General features: G+C 32.8%; 1 non-coding gene across 1 annotated transcript; it reads left to right on the top strand.

Annotated features, from left to right (window-relative positions):
- The first annotated feature begins 96 nt into the window (after positions 1-96).
- Trnas-uga lies at positions 97-168 on the top strand. The gene has a single exon. It is a non-coding gene; the product is annotated as a tRNA-Ser (tRNA).
- The last annotated feature ends 7941 nt before the right edge of the window (positions 169-8109 follow it).

Genomic DNA, 8109 nt, shown 5'->3' with positions numbered 1-8109 from the left:
AGAAAGGTAAATACAGTTATGTACAGTTATTTTGTAATATGCACCTATTTGTGTAATAAGTGTATCTGGTGGTATTTGAATCTGTTCAACCATGAAGCCTCCGTGGTCTAGTGGTATGACACTCGCCTTGACAGCGAGAGGTCGCAGGTTCGATTCCCGCCGGAGGCATTTATTACATAATTTCTTTATTCATTTATTTACAGGACTACATTCCTTGAGAGCTATGCTACACGATGTATTTATTAAGTGCTTTATTCGAACACTGTATTTACCTTTCTTTGATGATTTAAATATGATTTAACAGTGTTAACGGCTACCTTTATATATATATATATAGTTTTATATATATATATATATATATATATAATTTGCAAAAGACGTAATTCATTATTTATATTAGATTTTAATATTATAAATAAGAGCATGTTGCAATTTTTCAGGAATATGCCAAAATTCGCGGCTTTAAGGATAAACATGAGAACTCTGAAAAAACTGCATTTATTGTGTATAAACAAGCTGCTGATGATGCATTTTCATCATATCAAGATAACATGACACATTTGAAAGGTGGAATTGAAGTTGTCCGTAGTGCGTTTAGATCACAGAGAACCTTTGGCAACTGGTTTAAGTCTTTGTTTGGAAGCGAAAGGGATGTTTTGATCCCCTATAATCTCTTTAAATAAGTTATAAAAAAATACATAACAGCACATATGTATTACCATTTCAATCTAAGCAGATGCTTCAGTTATTCTTATTGTACCGGTATGTATCTTCTGTTTGCTGTGTACTAACACTATGAGCATGATATGAGTAAGTCTAAAGTGTGACTGTCTTACACTTTTCCGAATTTGTTGAGCATTTTAATAGAATTGGTTTACAAAACACTTTACATTTCAATTGACCGATGTGTGGAGTAATAGAGAGCAATGTCTGGTTAGATTCTTTCGATTTCTATATTATTATACTTGCATACGGTACTTGTATTATTGATACTTTAAAACAAATAAGAATATTCAAATAAGTAATAGTGATTTTAAAATGTCATTACTGAATGATGGTAACTAAGCGATCAATATTTGTTTAAGTGTGAGGCTCTTCTGGAAATAAATCCGGTGTTAAGATTTAGAGGGTGATCCCAGATAATCATTGTAATTGTTTATGAATTCAAAGAAAAGAATGTTCATATTGTGAAAGTTGCTATTAGAAAATCAAATGCAAGAAATCTTGCTGATATGATTGAAGGCTTTGGTGTGTGTTTTATGTCAGTTTTCGGTGTTAGCATGAATATTTAATAGAATAAAACGTATTTCATACATTTTAATAGTACAGTAATAATAATTTACATTTATATATGCGCATATTACACATGATTCTATGCGCTTTACATAAAATTATAAAATTGTTTTATCATTTCGATTATCCAATTTGTAGTAATTAGGGAGAAAGAATAACTTTAAAGATTCGTACGAGTTCTAATATTTTACTTGCATACAATACTTCTATTGTTAGTATTAAAAAATAAATAGGAATACTAGTATAAGTCACATAGACATTTGTTTAAGTATTGGACTTATACATCCTTTTTGTATCTTAAGATTATTACATTTGCATTTGAATGAATTCAGCTCCATGAAATTAATATTTGGTGAGCAACTGCTTATGTTTAATAAGAATGTTATTGTAGAAGGTGCCTATTTGAAACAGTTTAAATGCAAATATGCTTGCTCATAATATCCCCTCTATGATACCGTGTGTCCATTCAAGGCTTTTGTGTGTATTTTTCTATTTGCAATGCACTTGTACCATGAGTGAGTTCGAAACAGGGGAGTTCAGCAGCAGTGGTAGAGCCAGCGACGGGTTGGTGGAGGTGGGGGGGGGGGCTAAGGGAAAAATGACAAGCCTGAAACTCACTTCGTCCTACGATACGACGAGGTCGTCATGCCAAAAAATTAATTTACCTACCCAAATAACTTACTTTAAATGTGAATCTTCAATATGTTGTAAATACGTTAGTAAATTCTAAAGCCACCGCTGTTCAGCATGACTATCTAACACTCTCATCATTTTGTTAACCATATAGAATAGAATTATGTAAACAAAGATTAATAACCATTTAAAATTTACTAATGAATGTAGTGATAGAAGTCAACTATAATTAAGAAATTATTTAGTGTCTGTTATTTTACTTCCAATTAGTTGGCCTACTTTACTAATAGAAAAGAATAATAATCAATGTTATTAACAGCATTAATAGTGATTTTACAATTTCAATTACTGAATGATAATGGCTATATCATCAATATTAAGTTTGAGATATTTCAATAAAAACACAGGTAGAATCAGATATGGCGTCAAAATTGTCATCTTCGCTTAATGCTCTATCACACTATAATATTTTATACGAAAAAATCACATAATTTGCCGATATTTAGGCGTGATGATGTCATACTCCACACAGATATCACATCAATTTCTCACATGAAATTTGATATTGTGGGCAGTCCTGCTGAAGACCGTGACAAACGAAGCGTCAGGTGTCACGTACCGGCAATTGAGGCGAATCGCATGAAGATCGCGGAGTTGACTTTTGGTCGAAAATGTCGCCCTCCCAATGACTTTTCTAGGGGCGGCCATTAGGGCCAAAATAGACAAACATTGGCGTACGAACAATCCCACTCTCACGCAGTAAGGACAATAACAATTGCCGTAAGGACAATCACTCGCCGTACAGACAAGACACAATTCGCCGTAAAGACAAGACAAACACTCGTAAGGACAAGATAATTACTCGCAGTATTGACAAGAAAATTCGCCGTACAGAAAAGACAATTCGCCGTAAGTACAAGACAATTTATAACGTTGAGGGCAGCATATTTTAAGAGGGGATAAGATTAGTTTTAGCACAGAAACATAACACTTTCCTGACGGCGGCGCGAAACTTTTGATTTATTTAACATGTACAGTCGACAACTCCGACCAAGCATCTCTTTCGCAACTAGACCTACTGCTGTTTAGACTAAACGATAACAAAATGATTGGTAGCTTGCAGTAATGTATTGTTTTTTATATCTTTTACAATTATTATTAACATTACTATAATTAAATACATATTATAATTATTCATGTTGGCCTGGCCCTAAGCCTAGCCTAGGTTATTCATGTTGTATTTTGAGGCTAGGCCTAGGGCCTAGCTGCTACTACCCATGAAGCCAGGTCTACTCTATAGTAGGTGGCCTGCTGTGTGGCTTGACTATGTTTGTCTTTTTTGTTTAGTGTTAGAAGACCACCCACTGACGACATTGTCAGTGGTCCACACATATCTTTTCATCGTACACTGTTTTGTATTTGTTATAGCCTAGGACCTATGCCATAGTAAAATGAATTTCCTTTTGGATAATTAATTAATTAATAGGCCTAAAGTATTTTAAATCGAATATGAATTGAATTGAACTCGAATTAGGCCCTAGCTAGGGCCTATCTCTTATACACATCTAGATGTGTATAAGAGACAGGCATACCGCAAACTTTTTACTTCACGGCCTATTTACAATTCCAGGCACCAATCCGCGGCCCAGCAGCCCAGCCGCGCCAGGGACCGACATACCAAATCCTGGCAAGAAATTTTGATCATGAAGCCTCCATGTATATACAATATTTTGACATCATTATCTGTTCTCTCAGTGATAACATTTTATTGTATACAAATTAAATATTATTTTATTAAATAAATAATACCGTACATTTGTGTTTCCCCCACACCCCCCTCCCCGACAATTGTTGATTGTTTTTAATTATTTCTACCATAATTCAACCAATCAGCCACACACGTCATAGCAGGGTCGTAGCCTCGAGAAGTGAAATGGTCAGGTTGCGAGCGAAGCGCGAGCACCGATAATTGGGACTAGGGGGCCACAAGGGCCTCAGGTGGGGGTTCCGGGGCCATTAACTGTAATATTTATGTAAACCATTAAACTGTAATATTATTAACATTAAGCCATTAAACTGTTTTATTATTAACTAAGACCAATCAACACATAACATAAAACATGTACATATCAAAATTATTATGTTTAATCTTTCCTCGTCGGTGCTTGCATAAAACGTGATTTGAATCTAACATGATGATATTGATAAACAATCGAAACTCTCTGTACAATATTGTGCTAAACATTTACAGCGTGGACTTCTTTATGTTGTGGTCATATTAGACTGTAATATTATTATTAAAGAAGTCCATTCAACAAAGAACATAAAACAAATAGGCCTACATATCAAAGTTATTAGGTTAAAGTTCTCATGTCAGTGCATGCATAAAACGCAATTTCTTAAAATTTGGATATCTCAGATTGACAGGAAATATGTATATTGAGATACGCAAAGTTTAGTAGGTTAGAAGTTTATAGGAGAGGACTTCCGGTTGTGGTCATATTAGACTGTAATAATAGGACTATCATTAAAAACCATTTAACATAAAACATATCAAAGTTAAACTTTCTACTTCGGTGCATGAATATAACGTAATTTAGGGATGTATGAGATTTACATAACATTTTAGAATCTACTGAATATAAAATCTTAAATATTTTACATTTTAATCAGGAACTACGGGGATTGGTTATACTGTAAAGCCTTCAGAACAACCCCTGCAATACTAAAACTGGGATCAACAGGCAGTGAATATTCCATTTTGATTTAGTGTAGATGTTTTTTACATATTTATATTTTATTTGAATTCTTTTTATGTATGATTCATATGTTATATTTTCAACAGACAAATAAATGAATGCCTGAACTGATATTTTATGGGTTTCATATTACATTCTATACAATACAGATATCATAAATAATCTATTGTCCGACATGTGTGCATTGAACATTTGACAACGACGACAATGTCTCCAAATTCCCAACCGTAAATTAGGCTACGAGCCTCCCTTGACACTTCACATCAAAGACCCTGTTAATTAATCTTGCACAGCTTGCTCCTCCTCATCATCATCATCTTTTTCATCATCATCATAATTATTAATTGTCCATAGAAAAGTAGGGTAAAACTATGAATTCAGAGAGTATTCAATAATAGACGTCCTATTATGCACGAAGTGTATTTCAAAGCATCAAGAAAACAAAAACTTTTCGAATATCTAAAAATTTATCTTCTAGCAAAAATACAAGCTAGCTCTCTACTCATGACTCTCCCAATATGGGAACCCATCTGTGCGATAGCCAGGGTAAACTCTAGATCCGCGCTTGACATGTATTTAATGCTTAAAAAAGGTATATTTATAGAAAATAATGTTGCATACTAGAACTATCAGAAATAAATATACAGATAAAGGCTCCCGAGGGGGCATATACATAAAAACCGCTCATAACTCAAATAGCACGCATCATCTGGCACTTTTAGCAGCGTGTGCAAGCGACGCAATCGCTGTAACAATGAAGCGGCTTAATTGAAAACTATTTTCTCCGTGATGAAACGTTTCTTTGTTGTTTTTTTTTTTTTGTTTTTGTTTTTTGTTTTTTTTCAATGTTTTCCAGACGGCTTTCCGGCCCTCCAAAAATGTTTCGCGGCCAAAATCTTGGACGCGGACCATAGTTAGCGGAGCGTCGGACTGTACAACACTAGTTTATTTAAAAAAAAAGTTTCGACCAGTCCCCTGGTCTTCTTCAGCTTATAAAACTAAATGACAAATTGTGGCTGATACAAGAGATAAATTATACAAAATAAACAATATTATTGTGATAGGCTTAGAGTTAAGTGCCGATTATCACATAGCTTATGTAACTTCCACTTAATGACCCTAGTCTACTGTAAGCTGTGATCAAAGCGGTGAAAAGTGATCAGGGTTTGATATATAAACAAAAACAAAATTAAAGTATTGATAGCTATTTTTTTTTCTCTTTCGTGGCGTAACCACCACATTTATTTCAATAATCTTCATTAAGAAGGAACAATACAATATTTCCTTTTTTCCAAGTTCTTTTCATTTCCTTCTTTTTTTAAAAATATATTTATACAATTCAATGACAACAGTACTATCAAATTATTATTATTTTTTATAATCAGTTTTAACCACAAAAAACATCAATAGTAAATATTGATAAAAACCATTCCTATGCAAAATACAATTCATGTCTCCACCAAGAATTATTCTTTCATTATTAGAAATGAAATCTCTGAAAAGAGCTTCTTGTTTTAGTATAATTTGGTGCATATACATCAACAAAAATATATGTGATATCTTGTGTCGATACTTTTAAGCAGATGTATCTAACGTTCTCATCAATAAGTTTATCAATCAATGTATATTCGAAATTGGGTTTAAATAGAATTGAGACTCCTCTACTGAACGAGGTACGGTCTGTCTCTTATACACACATATATATATACATACATACACATATATACATATATATACATATATATACATACACACATACATACACATACATACACAAACACACACATATACATACACACAAATATATTTTGTATTGGGAAATCCACCCACTATTTGTTATTATACATTCTGTCTTTGTATATAAAGTATTGACCCATTTAATAAATAAATTTCAAAAATTATACTTTTTTAGAGTTAACATCATAAATTCTCGACTGATTGAATCGAACGCTTTTCGAAAATCTAAAAAAAAACCAGGGCACCATTGGCGTTTTCTCTTTCTGTATAATCTATGATATCCTGGACTAATCGTACATTTTCTCCGGCAAATCGACCTTTTATATATCCCTTTTGATCAGTATTTATTATGGATTTTATGACATTTTGCAAACGTTTTGTTAAGACATTTGTAGCTATTTTATAGTCAATGATCAGTAATGATATCGGTCTCCAATTATTGAGACTTTCTCTTTTCCCCCTTTTTAAAGATCAGATTTAAAACACTCCTCCTTTGTGTTATTGATAATTTATTTTTTGTATAACCAAAATTTAATGCAGACGATGGGACCAATTTCTTTCCAGAAATGTCTATAAAATTCGCCAGTGATACCATCACTGCCTGGAAATGTATTAAGATGCATTGACATAATAGCAATTTCACATTCTGGTAAGGTAAGTTAACCTTCTAAAGACTGTTTTTCCTCTTCAGCCAAGGACGCTGTTTTTATGCTATCATTAAGTATGTAGTGCATTCATTCTGGTCAATATTATCGTTCGAATAAAGATTAGAGTAATAATTTATTTGTTCACTAAGTGTTTCAGTTATTGAAGAAGTATATGACCCATCTGACTTTTTTAATCTTTTAATTTACTTTTTTGTTTCATTATATTTTTCAAGTCCAAGAAAAAACTTATTATTTCTTTCACCCTGTTCTATCCATTGTACTCTGGATCTTATTTGAGCGCCCTTGGCTTCTAATTGATAAATGTTTTCAAGTTCATTCTTTTTAAATTGCAACTTTATTTCATCATCTTCGCAATGGTTATTTATCAGATTTATATTAAGTTGGTCTATTTCATTTATAATTTCGTATTTTACGTTGTCATTCTTCTTATTTAGTTCTTTCCCGTACTTAATACTATACTCTTTGATTCGTATTTTGATCAGTTCCAATCTATGTCCAGGGTTTAAATTTGTGTGTTCCATTTCACTCGTAGTATTTCTAATAATCTCTTTTATTTTACAATAAATTTCGTCATTAAGATGATTTGCATTAAATTTCCATAGACCAGGGCCTCTTTTTTCTGATTTCAGGGCCAATTTAAATGAAATAGCCTGATGATTTGTAAGGATTGATGGACGTATGTCACAAGACTCTACATGGTTATCAACTATAATATTGGAAACAAGCCAAAAGTCTAATCGCTTATAAATTTGGTTTGCTTTCCTGCGCCACGTGAATTGATTTTTTTTTTGGATTAAGCTTGCGCCATATACCAACGAGTTGCAGCATATCAATAAAGTGTTTCACTGTATAAGCTGAAGTGTCAATTTTATCTACACTACCGTTTTGGTCTAAGTTCCTATGCAAAATACAATTCATGTCTCCACCAAGAATTATTCTTTCATTATTAGAAATGAAATCTCTGAAAAGAGCTTCTTGTTTTAGTATAATTTGGTGCATATACATCAACAAAAATATAT

This window comes from Anneissia japonica, unplaced genomic scaffold (assembly GCF_011630105.1).
Source record: "Anneissia japonica isolate Jap-2015-1 unplaced genomic scaffold, ASM1163010v1 scaffold737_len1565949_cov176, whole genome shotgun sequence".
NCBI lineage: Eukaryota > Metazoa > Echinodermata > Crinoidea > Comatulida > Comatulidae > Anneissia > Anneissia japonica.
Note: the sequence above shows the minus strand (reverse complement) of the source record. Positions and strands in the feature narration are given on the sequence as shown.